Genomic DNA, 16,490 nt, shown 5'->3' on the forward strand with positions numbered 1-16,490 from the left:
TCTCAACCACTGCGCCACCAGGGAAGCCCTGACCTCAGTAATTCTTGTTTCTGAGTTAAGATAAAATGAAAGACGGGTCATGTATGCTAAAATGTGTAATTAGGCGATGCTAATTAAGTACTTTAAAATGATTAGACGAAAGCACCTTATGTGTACTTCCAGCCTCAGTCAAGGGCGTGGCTTCAGGCTAACATCAGAGGTAATTGGGTTGCCTTCCCTGACTCAAACTGCTTTTTTGCCATGAATCCTACGGATCTTGCATTTCAGATTTCATTTCTTCCTTCAAGCAAGTATAGGAACAAAGTATCTTCTTCCTATCCCTTAATCAAAAGCCATAATGCCGGAACTCTTCTCTGTGCCTCCGTAGAGTGTTTTAAAGACTCCCGTGGAGGCCTTGGGTTCAGGGATACTATGTGAATTGGACCATGAGGTAAAAGCAGAGGAGTTGCTTTTAACTCATAGTTCAATTACTGTGAGACTTGGAACAAGTCACTTTGCCTTTTTGAGATTTGATCCCAGGAGTTGTTGTGAGACTTGGTGATATAATATTTAAAACACGTGCAAAATATTTAGCACTTGATAGATAATCAATGAATGCCAGTTATTATTATTACCTACTACTGTATTTACCAAACCCGGATGATAAGCCAGTACAACTACTATGGTAAAAATCTGGGCTTCCAAACAGCAAGTGAGATCTGAAAACATAATGGGTCTAGTATTTGTTCTTAAAGGCCACATATGATTTAATCCTTGAAGTATTTTTGTCCTGTGGAAAAAAGTAAAAAAGGAAGAAGGAAGGTGGTTTGGAGAGCTGGCAGTGTATTGCTCAGCTGAGCTAGACTGGTAGCAAAAGCCAGCATTAGAGAGGATTCTTGGAGAGGCAGCCTATAATTAACTGTGAGGGCAATGGATCCTCTGAAACTTCTTCATATTATAGAGCGCTCGTTGTTTTCGGCATTTCCTTTCTATCATTTTCTCTTTCTTGGGTCATATATGCATACATTGAATTACGTGGAAAATGTAACCGAAGACCAGAGCCTTTCTTTTTCTTTTTGGATCCCAAAAAAACAGGAGTTTACTATGGTTTAGAAGTCAGAATGACGGTACATAATAATTAGGTTTAATTGACAACACTTTTTATGAAATTTCTGAATTTTTGCTAAGTTTTATACATTATCACTAGCTTGAGTTTCCCCCCTCTGTCTTACTTTTATTACTCGAGTCACCAGAAGGGAAATTTAAAGTATTTCAAAAATAGCTGTTTCTGGGCAAGTCACCCAGCACACACTCCTCATGTTTCCTCTGGTTTCAAACATAAAGGGGAAGCCGGCTCAGACAAGAACAATCCTTGCTGCACACCCGCCAGCTCGCGCATCCCCCTTTTTATTCCGAGAGGCTCCAGCTCAAAACAAAAGTTACAAGGTTAAGCGCTACTCTGAGTTCCTGACACAGCTAAACCCTGCTTGGTCTTCAAAAAATAGAGGTCTGTAATTCATTTTTGAACATGCCTTCAAAGTGGAGGTCTTCAGCCACGAGCTCCTCTTTGACGCCATCTAGTGCCCACTGGTGGTCGGTCGGCTCCAAAGCTTCCCACCGTCTTAAAAGCTTTGTTGGTGTCTGCGGGCATGGCCATGGCTGCTCCAGTCATCTGTTCCTGCGTCATCCGCGATTGGTCAGCAACATTATCTTGGCCCCAAATCAGAGAGTAAATGCCCCGAAGCCCAAAGACATTGAGGAAATACCAGGATGCAGAACTCACCCAGGAGGCATCTAATGTGAGTAGTTTAATTCCTTGCTGTAGCATGGGCTTAAAAGGCAGGGTCAGTGGAAACGGGACCTTGGTTGTGACAAAGCCTGAAAACGTCATGTTGAGCCATCCACCAATAAGAATCATAGGGAGGACACATGTGGCGTTGCCTTTCATCATGTCTATGAGCATAGCGGGGAGGGGGGTCAATCACAGGAGAAGGAGGCACATCCTTCCTTTTAGTTTTTTTGGAAAAATCCATCCTCTGGGTTGTTGAAGTAATATGTTTGTGCCAGGAGAGACTGTTTGGGAATGTATTTTCCATTTTCCCTGAGGCCTCTGCTTCGAATGAGGGCTTGACTGTCGGAGACTTGTTCCTGGGTGAGCTTCTTGTCGCTCTGCAGCAGGATGGACACGTAGTGGTGAATCATGCCCACGAAGAAGGTGATGATAACGATGGGCAGGACCACCCAGAGGCGGATGTTGGAGTCGAGTAGCAGCTCGGGCCCTTCCATCCTCACAGAGAGCCAGCTCCCGGCTTGCTGTAGCCGGGTTGATTTTCACTGGGGCGCGGGGCTTCTCGTCGAGTTCGCCTCCCAGCCTTCTCACGCCCCTCAGCCAGGCGAGCCTGGGACCACTGGGCAGCCCGCAAGCCCTTATTTTATTGACAAGTCAGGAGCATCTTTACCCAGAGGAAATGCCAGGTTACTGAATTTACCCACAAAACTCTTCCGAATCCTTTGTTACTTTGTGTGGATTTGATCTGTATAGATGACACATTAATAATGTTCTAGGGCCCAGAGAACTAATTATTTACCCACAGATCAAATCTGTCTTTCTCATTTGTATACCTGGCAACTGCAAAGGATGGGAGTTGGCAAACTTGTTAGCACTGTGGGAGTCTGGATACAGAGAACATTTATAGAACAAATTCTTGTCTGTGTTTAGGCATGGATGCCGATCTTAAATACTTTTGTACTAATCTACTGGGGCACTTGATTCAGGAAACATTTACTGAAGACCTGCTTTTTATGCTGCCCAACGCTGAATATAGCCATTGCGTTTCACTGGGTGCAGGTGTGCATTTCATAAAGGAAACACAGCAGTACAAGAAGGAAAGTACGTTTCCTTTACTAGGGAGAAGTAGCAGGTAGAAGAAATGTTGAGACTTTTTTCCCCCTCTCTTGCCCTGAATCTTTTCTCCCTGTCATCCAGAAAGTCAGGTCGTTTATTCTGCTTCATCCCTTCCAAGGAGGATTGTGACACTCCCCAAAGAAGTCACAGCAAACCTTCCTGGATTTTGTTTCCAAAAGTCTAAGCCAAGATGAACAAATCCAAACACTTAGAAGGGTCTGGCAGATAAAGTGATGGGAGGAGTGAGCTGGATGGCTCTGTGGTGAGTGGAGGGCATGTGGTTTGCATAAAGAAGGCATCTGCTGCGCTGCCCCAGATTTGTTTCGTTTTGTGAGCCCAGAGAAGCCAGACGTCCAAATTTCTAAAGGAAATCCAACTTTTGGTACAAAGAACTACCGGCCCCAGCCTACTTGGGAGAAGAGAACTAGATGAAGAGATAGGTTCCCCGAGACAAAAAAAGGGATTTTCCTGGGTTCAGAAAGGAAGATAATTTTGTGCGCTCTATAGAAATAGAGATCTTTACCCACAGCCTCATGGCAGCCTCTGGGTTGATGGAGAGGAGAGAGGTGACTTCATGGTGCCCTAGGGAGGTGGGATCCCAGGCACTGAGATTTCCAGGGAAGCCTCCAAAAATTTCAGTCAGCCAATAAGATGAACTTTGGTGTAGAATCCCATTTTATGGGAAGACAAGGAACTATGGATATAAAAAATAAACTTAAAATGCTTAATTCCTTGCATAAGATAGTATTTTATCGAGGTGCCTATAGCAGAGTGGTTTAACATAACCTGGTTTCAATTACTGAGTTCAGACCATGAATCACACATTTATTTGCTGTGAGTCTTGAGGAAACATGTAAACTCTCAATGCATCAGTTTCTTCATGTTTAAAATGGGAATGGGGGCTTCCCTGGTGGCGCAGTGGTTGAGAGTCCACCTGCCGATGCAGGGAACACGGGTTCGTGCCCTGGTCCGGGAAGATCCCACATGCCGCGGAGCGGCTGGGCCCGTGAGCCATGGCCGCTGAGCCTGCGCGTCCTGAGCCTGTGCTCTGCAATGGGAGAGGCCACAGCAGTGAGAGGCCCGCGTACCGCAAAAAAACCACAAAAAAACAGGGAATGGTACTTAATAATACTAAGCCTACTTCAGTATTATGAGAATTAAAGTAAATAATATGTGTATATCTGGTATGATGAACAAGCAAGATGCATGAGATACAATTAGAAATCATCCTTATTTTAACTTCCTACTATCCTTTTAAAATTTATTTAGAAGAGAAGTCCTTCTGCTGCTGGTTGAAAACACAGGCTGATGGATGAATTTTCTACTTCATTTTAGATATTAAGACCTTTTTCAGATTTCAAGGTTGCAAACATAATCTTAATTCTGAATATGGTCTGATCCCACATACCAGTAAAAACTCCAAATTTGATTTATAGTTCAATCTTCTCCTCGCTTTCATCTGAAAGATGGGAAAGGAGGGAAGGAAAGCTCTCCCTTCTTTGCTACTGCTGTAAGATGGCATTGTGCACACTGGGCCTGGCAGTTAAGTATGGATGACTCCTTGGCCATTTTATATATCCTTCGGTGCCCCCATGAGAACTTACCAGTACAAGCCGTACCTTGTCTTCCAGTTGCCACTTTCTCCCTCACTCCCTCAGTCTCCATTTTCTTTTCTTTTTCTTTTTTCTTCTGGAGGTCCACAGAGCAGACTCTATTGCCTTCTGTCCTGTTACTTCCCCAGACAGTCCTCTGGGGTAGGTTTTAAAACAGCTCCATGCTGGCACATGGTAAGTGTTTTTAAAAATGTCATTATTATCACCACAGTTGGAAATAACAGGTTTGAGAGGATTGTATGAAAAGACATATTTATCTAGTTCCAAATTAGGCACCTTATACTATAGATACATTTGTTTTATAGATACATTTTAAGAATGTTTCTTTAAATGAAAATTTGACAATTTGATGCTTTTCCCATGTACCTATTGTAAGTACCATACATGAGTTTACAAAGTATGAATGGGCCAACATAGGATTCATTAACTAAATATATGTGGATTTTTATGAAAGGGGCATTGAAGGCTTCCTGAAAGGAGGCAGCATTTGAATTAAGCCTTGGAATTTGAAGAGGGTTTTACCATGATAGGCCCAGATGGTGGGAAGGGGAAGGAGTGGGAAACCAGAGGCAAAAGAAATGTGTCTGGAGCTAATACTCATGAGTGACAGTGTGTTACAGCAGAGGTTGATTACAGGTAAAAGTTAAAGCTAGTATTGACTGAGGATTTCCTGAGTGCTTCATTTGGACTACTTCATTTATTCTTCTCAAGTTTGTGAGGCAAGTACTATGAGTATCCCTCTGTTATGCATAAGGACATTGAGCCTTAGAGAGGTGAGGGTAGTGGCCTGAGTTCTCCCAGCTGGAGAGGGCAGGACATGGGATTAGATCTGGCTGTCTGACCTGGGCAGGACCATGCCTAACTACTGCATTATGCAGGGCCCTTAGTTGTTAGGGGTTATAGGTGGCATTCACAATACACATTGGATCATAAAGAAGGTTCAGGATGGTCTGCATAAGAAAAATTTTAATTTTGTACATCAATCTTTGAAAAACTTACCGTTTTTCACTATATAATACTTTTAATAATTTCCTGCTATTCCTTTCTTCTTCTTCCCTTCCTCCCTCCCTTCTTTCTTTCTTTTTTTTTTTATCAAGTTGTTATTAATCCAGGGACTGTGTTAGTCTCAGGATATATAATGGTGAACCAAAATATATGCAGTCTCTGCCCTCATGGGAATTATATTCTCCAGGTGGGAGGGAGATAGATATTTAAATAGTTTCTAAGATTAAAATTGCAAGTGTGACTTTTACCTAAACGAATGGAAATTTGAGCTATTACAGCTTAAAGTGGGAGCTTTGATTTGAAAGGCCAGGGGAGAATTAGTGACTTTGAACCAAGTTCTGAAAGATAAATGAGAGTTAACTAGATGAAGCGGGAAGAGAGGAGTGCCCAGGCAATAGGAGCAGCATATGCAAAAGTCCTGTGGTAGGAAGAAGAATGGGCTATAAGGGCCTGAGTGGCTAAATCTGAGCATACCGGAGTGGGGCAATGTACAGAGCAAGACTGGAAAGGTGGGGGCCTGGTCATGCAGAGTCTTGCTGTACATGTCCGAGCTAGATAGTTTTCCTAAAGGCAAGGGGTTCTGACTTTTAAAATGAAGCATTTTAAGCAGGGGTGGCCCCATGCTCAGATTTCATTTTGAACATACAACCCTAGCTGCCCTGCGGGGAGCAGATTGGAAGTGAGAGAAGTGGAAGTAGTTGGAAGAAGTAGATTATTCAGTCAGCCAGGTGAGAGAGGCATTGCTTAAACCAGGGGGTGGCAGTGATGCAGGGAGATGGGGGGATTCAAGAGACGTTTAAGGGGTGAAATCAACAGGACTTTGGGATTGACTCCATATGAGGGGTGAGAAACAGGGGTGGCATTAAGCAGACTCTATGTTTCTGACTTGGAAACTGGATGGTTTGCAATCATTGAAAAAAGGAAGGCTAGCAATAGTTTTGTTTTGTTTTGTTAAGGATTGGGTTGAGAGTAGCAGGGAAGACCATGAATTTTGAGTTAAATCACCTTTCAGATCTCAAAGATTTTTGGTAATGGAGTTTTAGCTTTGACTTACACTTTATCCCACCAGTACCCTACCGCTAATTTCCCCATTCCTGGCTCAGTTCCTATCCTGTGTGAAAACTGGGTCATCACAGACTGAGAGTCAAGGGCTGCTGTCCAGTCGTTCACTGGACATGCCCTATAGCCCCTCAGATTCAACCTCTCCCTCCTGCAGATCCCAGAGCCAGCCTGGCTGCCCAGAGTAGACCTCAGATAGCTCAGGTGCTCTAGGCTTGTTACCTCAACTCAGAATACGACGTGCGACCCCTCCTGGTGCTGATAAGGGCTGTCCAGCTGCTCCTATCTCGCTTCACTCTTGCTGGTTTGGTTTTATCATCACTGGCTCCCCTCTGCCCATGTCTTGCTTGCCACCTCCTCTCCACCTCCTTCCCAGTAGTTCCCAGCATGTCTTATGGAGGGATCCACATTATATGACTAGTGGAGATGAATAATTCCTTCCTTCCTCTGGTCCTTCCCTCTGTCCTTCCTCAGAAACAATTCATGATTCTCAAGTGAAGCTGCTAACCTGAAAACTATCCACCAGATGGCACCAAAACATTATATTCCAAGTGTTCGGCCCTCAGTACACCTTCAAGAAAGCCCGAAGGTTTCACTACTACGAGATGATAAAGCAGAGCCCCAGGTGCCAGTTCAACAGAAATTAAAATTCCCACTCGAACCTCCCAGAATATTTGGTTTTGGATTTTGTCGAGAGAGAGAGAGAGAGAGAGAGAGAGAAAGAGAGAGGGAGAGAGAGAGAAAGGGAGAGAGAGGAGAGAGAGAGAGAGAGAGGGAGAGGGAGAGAGAGAGAGAGAGAGAGGGGAGAGAGAGAGAGGGAGAGGGGGAGAGAGAGAGAGGGAGAGGGAGAGGAGAGGGGGAGAGAGAGAGAGAGAGAGAGAGAGAGAGAGAGAGAGAGAGAGAGAGAGAGAAAACACCTTTCTCAGTAAACAATCTTTATTTTTTATTTTCTGCTCTTTAGATTCTGGATAAAAGACTATGATGGACATTACAAAATGAGGAACATGAATATTTTCAGGGACACTCATTTTCACTTGTGTTTCCTTCACTGTCCTTTTCTTAGTGCTAAAGCTTTGCTTGTTACAGAACATCATGTCAAGAATAGAAATACAATAGCTCCCTCTTCCCAAAGTAATAATTAAGATTAAGTGAAAACAAATGTATGCATCCAGCATCCTAGTTAAACAGAAGAGTAAAATTAACCATTTTCTCTAGTTTTAAAATGTAACTGTAATTTTTTTTCCGTTTCAACATTTAGCTATCATTAATATAGCAAAAATAGTATGAGTGACCATTTAAATGATTAAAACAGTTAATGAAATGAACATATCTTCTTGGTATTATCTTCTAACTGTGGGATAGTGTTTTCTTCAATCAACATAATTAACAATTATGTTGTTGATGACAGTTTAAGAGACTTTGAGTGTTGTTTGTTGTTGTTATTAATATTTCAGTGGCTTAAAAAATACCACACCCCTTATAAATTAACATTTTTTACTGGGTGATCAAATGTCTATCTGGCAAAATTTAGTCAAAACTTCATATGAGGAAATATCTATAAGGATTTGTTCTTTCAAATTTGGAGATCTGGGTACTGATTAAAGACTTTGCCAGGGGATGGAAAATGGGTAAAGAAACAATAGATGTTAAAATTTACTATTTTGATTCTTCTTTGGAGGCAAAAGAAATGAATAAATGCACAGCAGGAAGTGAATTTTTAAAAGGAAAACATGTTAAGAAATAATTTGATATTAACTCAGTTTAGTGTATATATTTTTATAATATTTCGTATGTATACTCTTTTGTAAAATTTGGCTGGCCAGCAATTGTAACACGCACATATATATACATAGAGTACATAAATATTCCTTGTTTTGCAAAGGTGTGTGTGCATGGGGGGTGGTGCTGTGTTTTTCCACTGCACAGAATAGAATGTGTCTTGCTCTAGAGCTTGGATGAATGTCTAGATGCTTCCCTACCCTAGGGAGTCATCTGAATGTCCACAGTTCCCAAAGTGCTTTGGGATCACTTAGGCTAAAAGATGCTACTTATTGTGAAGCTATCTTGTTTTATTCCTAAAGGAATTTCATCAATTTATATTTGTGAAAACTGTCAATGCATCTTTCTCAAAATGCAATTACCTGAAAGAAGCAAACCAACACAGAGTGGACCCCTTGTCTTCAAAGTCATTTTATTAAGAGTAAATTAGACTGAAAAAGTGATAGTCTGAAATGCATTTTCAATAGATTGCTGTCAGCCTTGCTACCTGTCAAACAGAGAGGCCTGAAGTTTCATAGTGACATATGGATTAGCCCAGTCTTCCCTGCAGCGTGAAAACAAAAGACAATTGGTGATGCATGGGGCAAACTCATCTTAAAACAGAGATATCAACAAAGGAATATGACAGCACGAAAAGACAGAGTGCAGCCTGCTGTCCACATTTACAAAGAGATTCTGTCTGAATCCATAACTTCAATACACTATGAGACAGAAAAAGAGAAAATACACGTTAAGTGTAATTGTTCATCGGGTAGTTTGCTTTAGCAAATGCTGAATTTCATTCTCGGAAGGGAGAAAGAAGTGGGAACAATGGATAAAATAGCTGCAGTTATAAAGAGTCATTAAGAAGAACCATATGGAATTAGAATTATTTGATTTTTTTAAATCATCCATCATAGGGACTTTAAATGAATGTTCAAAATTCTCATCCATTAATCAATTGAAAAAATAAAGGCTAAAGTCACAAAAGAACCTCAAGAGCAAAAAACTCTTTTCCCAGTTAGAGCTTTAAACTAGACTGGCAAGGTCATTTAGTTCAGGGTCTGTGTGAAAAAGAAGTGCATATCAAAGTAAGAGAAAATCATACAGATCTGCTTAGGTCTGGGAAAATACAGTATGGATTTTTTTTTAATACCTCATGTGAACAATTACCTAGGCCACTTGTATGACCAGTAACTTACAATTAAATAGAAATGAAAGTTCCTCTCATAGTCATTTTAATCCATACATCCTAAGGGACTCAAAAAACAAGTGTAATAACTAACACGATGCAAAAGTCAGTGAAGGAAAATGGTGCATTGAATTATAGAAAATTCTGATTTTCTAAGCTTAGGATTAGATGCTAAAAGACCGAAGTAAGAGCGTTTTGCAGTTACGCAGTGGCCACCAGAGACCCATGCAGAGCTCAGAAGGAAAAGTTTAGGAAAGGGCAACTTTGGGGTATCCTGAAGGAGTTTGCCCATGGGACAGGGGTCAGTGATGGATGCTACTTTGTCAAATCATCACCTGCATGATGGCTTCCTTTGGCTACAGGGCTGGCTCTGCAAATGGGAATAGGCAGCTGTCTACAGAGGGTCACTTAAAATCGGAACTGGAAGCCTCATTGGGGTGCCTTGAAACTCCTGTGATTAGTCACGTGTTAAATGTTCATGGATATTTTACACAAGTGGAGGATGGGGGCATATTTTCTAATTAATATATTAGGGAGCTTTAGGATATCCATGTCCTTCCTAGGAAAGTGCAGAGTCCTGAAGGTTTGAAAAATGGAACAAATGAGTTTTGGGTGTTTTCCTCGGCCGAGCCAGAGGACACACATTTAAGATACTATTGATATATCAGAAGTCATGAGGTTTGGGAGGGGGCTGAGGTTATCAGAAATCAGTAGGGAAGTAGGAAAGAAATTAAGGGCATCAGTGGAAGCATTTCCAAAATTCATTTTGCCTTTAAGCAGAGTTCTTCCCAGAGAATTTAGCTTATTGATATTTGCTTTAGTCCTCTATGGCCTTAAACATGCATAGGAAAATTACGTAGGAATAAAATAGACATGTTTGTTGTATACTTTACATCATTTTTTAACACTTGTGTTTTCTTGTAATGTCCCTTTGTTTTCTCTATTCATTATATCTCTGTCAATAAATGTTTCTTTTTGAGTAGCATCGACATATATACACTACCAAATGTAAAGTAGATAGCCAGTGGGAAGCAGCCGCATAGCACAGGGAGATCAGCTCGGTGCTCTGTGACCACCTAGAGGGGTGGGATAGGGAGGGTGGAAGGGAGGCTCAAGAGGGAGGGGATATGCGGACATATGTATGCATATGGCTGATTCACTTTGCTGTACAACAGAAACTAACACAGTGTTGTGAAGCAATTATACTCCAATAAAGACCTAGTAAATATAAATAAATAAATAAATGTCTCTTTTTCCCACATACCCTTAGGAATCTGCTTTGATTTCTCATTTTTGAAGTCTAAACTCACACCCCTGAGACCACAGTGTGTACTCTTCTGACATAATTGCTGTTGATTTCGTTGCTATTAGATTTGTTCTTGTTGTTGTTGTACCGGTGTGGCTACACTATTATCTGAGCATTAACACACTGTGTCAGATAATTTTCAACTGCATAAAAGGGATCATAGTCGATTATCCAAATGAAGGTTTCTTTTTCTCTCATAGAAAATAGACCAGGATCAGCCAGCCAGGACTTTTACTGTGGCTCTCGTTAACATCAGAATCTAGATGCTTTCTCTCTTTCTGCTCCTGCATTTTTGGCTTATGACTTTTATCCGCCTGGTCACCTCATGAATCCCAGATGTTTGATCTCTAGCCTTTCCTGAGCATTACAAGTGGAGGAGGAACAAAGCCACATGGAGAAAGGGTGGTGTCTTTATCAGGAAAGCAAAGCTCTTCCAGATATCTCCAGGCATCTGCTTACATTTTCTTCACCCAAACTGTGTCTGATGACCATCCCTATCTCGAGAATGCTTGGAAATACAGCTTTTAGCTGGTCACGAAACCAGTTCTCTATTTGTATGGAAGAAGGAAAGACTTAGAGATATTGGTAGGTGACCGGCAGTCTCTACCTTACACTGACTTTTCTGCAAAGCCTATGTAGAGCGGAATAGGAAAATGCATTTCTAAAAAGATTCCATATTTAACTGCTTAGGGTATAAAGAAAAGATCTTGGAGGGAAATGTAGAGCAATGGATGGATGGTTGAAAATTCTAGCCGGGAATGTTGAAGAGGTTGATGTTTGGCCCAAGTGCACCAAGAAAGCTATTTTTTATTTTAAAAGGGTTAGAGGTTGACTTGTGTGGAATAAAGGTAGAGGCGCAGGAAAGAATACTAACATGAAGGAAAAGAAAAAGATGACCATGACTTGTTCCTTCATAATGTTTGAAAACCAAAGATAGGTAGGTGAATTTCACCTATCTGCACCGCACATGGGGCTGTAATGATGAATAAAGGCAGGCAGAACAGGCCAGTTCTGGCTTCTTGACTCTTTGCTGCTTGGGTGACTCAGTTACTTAGCCTCTATCCCCATGTCTGTGAAATTGAGACATTGACTATTCCTATCCTATTGCTTTGCAAGATTAAATGTTATAATGCCCAACACATAACAATCCATCAAACCATGTTAAGTATCATCACCATTAATCTTATGACTGCAGGCCTGGAAATTATTTCACTGATTCTGGCTCTATCTTCACACAGCTGTTCTGTGTGATCTTGGACAAGTCATTTAACTCTGGGTGCAGATTTTTTATTTCAGTAAAATGAATGTAGTAATATCAACCTCATGCACTAGTTGTAACAAACAAATAACGGGCTTATGTAAAGATCCTTTAAATGGAGAATCTTTATATCCAAGTGTGAGATATTATTAGTGTTACTATATTGCCTATACTTTTTTTCCCCTTTTCTATTTGTTACTTTTTTTTCTCTACTCTCTGCTTACTTTCTCAAATGAAATTGGCACAGGGTAGAGTAGCTAATATTTGGGATCTTTCTAAAAATTAGAGTTGACAAATAGGGATGGTATTCCATCAATCTGTAGCCGCTAGTGCCCAAATATTTATCTGTGAGAAACTGAGCTGTGGTCTAAAATACTCCTTGTGAGTTTTAGCTCAGATGGAAAAATTGTGTTTTCAAGCTGTGTGTGCCAGAGACCAATGTACTCTTCTGACATGTTACAAGTTCTAACTGCTTCCTTTCGGCTTTGAAAAGTATTAAAATTTTCAACCGTTATGATAAACAATTCCCATTTAAAACAATCTCAGCTTGGAGAGTCTGCAGAGGAGAACAGTGCAGATGATCTGCCTCTGCTGGCAGGAGTTGTCACTGATCTCCACTGCCCCCTGCCTCAGCCCTGGGGCAATTCCACATGTACTCGGCCTTAACAGCACTACAGTTCCCACAGATGTTGTCAGCTTTAGTCACTTTAAGTGGTCTCTGGTAGGCAGTAAAGAAATGGTTTCAGTAGGATATTCTTAATTTTTAGAGTTCAGGTAGATACTAACACATTCCTTTTATGCCTCCTAAATAATTTTCTATTAGTGCAATATATTGAATTTCTATTCCAATTTTCCATAATTTTATTTAAGGGACACTTAGTACTTGATAACAGCTTTTTCCAGATTGATGCATCAGAACTTTTGTTCTTCACCATTAATTCTAAAACCTTAAAAATGAGGCTGAGTAATGGCTGGCATTTTTCTTTTTTATGTGTTAGGAAGAAGAGTTCTTTGTATCTGGCTTCAGCTCTCCTTTAGTTTATCCCTCTTTTCTGCCCTTCTTTCTTACCCTACTTATAGACAAGATCAATGTCGTTCAAGATGTCAGCCAGCACTTAGGCAAAGCACATGGGTGCCATTGTCTTATATGATGCCCGTGGTTTGGATCTCATTCTCAAGGACACAGGACTAGGGGACTCAATTGACTAGATGCTGAGGAAGTGGGTCACAATCAAGAGACCCACTAGGGATTTCTTTACAAGTAAGAAGGCCAATATACTAATTTATAATAGAAAATATTTCTTATCACAAGAATATCTATGACTAACCATCCCTGGTATTAGCAGGCCCACCCCTAACCGTGTGGGGCTGAGACGGGGGTACTAATCGGGGCCCACGTACCATGTAAATGTTTAGGAGTAATAAATTAATATATGATTGATCAAAATATGTTCTGTCTTCCTACCTTGACAAATGTTCCTACCTTGACAAATGTACCTTCGTTATAATCTAGAAGGCCAGGTTAGGATTAGAATTCTTCACTTTCCTTGTGGGGAGGAGCCAGTTTTGTGGCTCCCAGCCTCCATGCCTATGCTCGCCAGCCTCTGACCCATCTCTTTTCATCCCTGGATCTTTCCATGGCCTGCCAAGCATCTCACATGTATGTTGTGAACACCTCAACTGACACAAGCACAAGTTCATCCGTTCCACCAGCAAACAGCCACCCACCGGCCATTCCTCTGCCTGGCTTTGGGAGGTGAGACCCAGGGAAGAGACAGTACAGACTAGTGTGGCAAACTTGGAGCCATTTAGGTAGGAACTGTAGGGTCCTGGGCAATCAGAACATGATGCTAGATCCAGCCCAGATGCCCAGAGTAGACTTAAGTTGTCTCAGGTGCTCTAGGCTGGTGACCTTGACTCAGACCACAATGTAGGGGCCCTCCTAACACTGATTAGTGCCGTTCAGCTGTTCTGTCCTTGCTTCAGCTCTTGCTAGTTTGGCTTCATCACCACTCACTTCTCCTCCACCCCCACCATCTGGACTACTGCTCACCTCCATCTCCTTACCAGTAATCCCCACCATCCCACACTCTCCCTGCCCCTCCACTCTGCCTAGAAAGCTTTATATGGACACTCAGATCCTTGTTTCCAGAAAGGACAAACATCAATTACCTTTAATCAAATAAATTTTAGGTCTGCAATCTGGAAATTCCCCTGAGTCACCTTGCCTGGATTTGGGGTGGGTCCCTTAACTCCTCAGTTATCTGTTCTTAGGAATTTCCTGGGTTTATGTACCTATTACTGATCTCATCTATTGGATGAGCTTCCTTAACGGTTATGAAAAATCATTAAAAAGTATTTCACTGGTTATCAGGATGATCTTAATATAAGTTTCACCCCCCATATTCTTTTAAAAAAAATTTTAATTGAAGTATAGTTGATTTACAATGTTGTGTTAGTTTCTGGTGTACAGCAAGGTGATTCAGTTATACATGTATATATATATTCTTTTTCATATTCTTTTCCATTATGATTTATTACAGGATATTGAATATAGTTCCCTGTGCTATACAGTAGGACCTTGCTGTTTACCTATTCTATATATAGTAGCTCGTACCTGCTAACCCCAAACTCTTAATTTATCCCCACTCCATATTCTTAAGTAAAGACAGTATAAATTCCTCCTCACTATTATTAAATAACCACTTCAAGTTCCTCACAGGAATCAGTGGTTCTCAAACCCTAGGAAGTATCAGAGTCATCTGGAGGGCTTGTGAACCCCAGATTACTGGCTGGGGAATATGTGTGTATGTGTGAGAATTTCCATTTGTAACGAGTTGCCCTGTGATACTGATGCTGCTGGTACAGGGGATGCACTTGGAGAACCACTGCTCTTCATGTGCACTGTTCAGTCTCCTCTCATTCACTCTTCAGTACAGCACAGTCTATCTTCCAACCTCGCCATCTACTGACATTGCTCTGACAAGAGTCACCAGTGCTCTCCTATGGCTAAATCCAGTGCTTAATGGCTAAGTCTAAAGGACACTTTTCATGTCCAATAGATTCTTAGGAAATTTCGGATGTGTTTGATGTGATTTACCCCTACTTCCATATTCCTTCTTTTGAGTTTTATTTCATACAACTTTCTGGCTCTTCTACTGGTCTGGATTCTATGCTCTTCTTGCTTCACTCTCCACCTGGAGGGCCTCTACCCACTCATCTTTCTAGACTGGGGCCCAGTGTCACTTCCTCAAAGAAGTGGTTCCTTTTCTTGTCCCAGAAACATGGATGACCCTTTCTTTTTCTTTCCCATTCTACTCTACTCATGCTTATGTCATTCTCTCTGTAATGCCTATAATGGCATATATTTACTAGTCTCCTTACTCAGGGGAGTAAGGATTTTGACCAGATTTTTCCAAGTATTGCTAAACAGTAGGTGTAAAAACTTCCTATGGTTCCTTAAATCCCTGCTGGGTACCAGTGCCCACTCTCATTCTCTGGGATGTAGCAAAGGTATGTTTATGTGAAGCACATAGGAAGGGTAAAAGCTAAGTCTCTGGATTGGGACAGATGTCAACTGCTGTGTTTCCCCTTGACAAAGTGCTGGTTGCCCATGAAGCGAAATCCTCTACAGATGCAGTTACCAGTGGCAGGAACTGTTAGCATTATCTTGAGAGTGTGGAATGTTTTGCAGGCCTGGTAGTCTGAGGATGAAAATTCAGCTCCCATTCATCTCCCAGATGCCTGAACAATGCCATAGTTGCCCTTTGCTGGAAATATATTTCAGTTCACATGGCTTTAGTGGATTTGGCCCTCTCTTCCCTTTCTCATTAAACTCTCTGCCCTCATCCTTTCCCCTTTCATCTCTCCTCCCTGAAAGAAAAGGAGAATCTTTATCTTTGAAGCAAATATTTTATCCATTATAGGAGCTCACTATGTCCTTTAGGCTTAAATCTTTGGAAGCAAAGTCAGAAAGAAGGAAGACTTTTTTTCTTCTTTGCTTTTTTCACCCAATTATGTCACTCTTCTCAGTAATATGCACAGCACAGACTTGGTGCTTCTCTGTAGGATAATGTGAGGGTGAGAAATACTCCGTCTGCAAAAAGAAAATATGCTGGTTATTATGCCAAAACATAGCCTATAATTCAATTCATTGTGCTGCCAGAAAACCTGACTATAACCTCTCTGCGGCCAGGAGCTCTATGCTATTCATCTTTGTAGCTACCTTGCCTATTACACCTGTCATGCCTGTCATGTTTACTAGGGAATCAGGAGGTATCATCATTTCACACAAAATGATAGCCTATTGCCACCATCTTTAGAAGAGTTTCAAAGAATGCACAGTTAACCCCTAATATTAATGCACCCTTGGATCTTTAGGTCAGTAGGTCTGATAAGAGCCTCTTGAATAATCA

At 41.3% G+C, this 16,490-nt stretch overlaps 1 pseudogene across 1 annotated transcript; it reads right to left on the reverse strand.

Moving 5' to 3' along the window:
• Window positions 1-1,473: 1,473 nt before the first annotated feature.
• Window positions 1,474-2,265, reverse strand: LOC309823092 (ER membrane protein complex subunit 3-like; annotated as a pseudogene). The gene has a single exon. The product of its transcript is annotated as an ER membrane protein complex subunit 3-like (transcript).
• Window positions 2,266-16,490: the final 14,225 nt, after the last annotated feature.

The sequence above is a fragment of the Grampus griseus genome, assembly GCF_964374135.1.
Source record: "Grampus griseus genome assembly, chromosome: 5".
Taxonomy (NCBI): domain Eukaryota; kingdom Metazoa; phylum Chordata; class Mammalia; order Artiodactyla; family Delphinidae; genus Grampus; species Grampus griseus.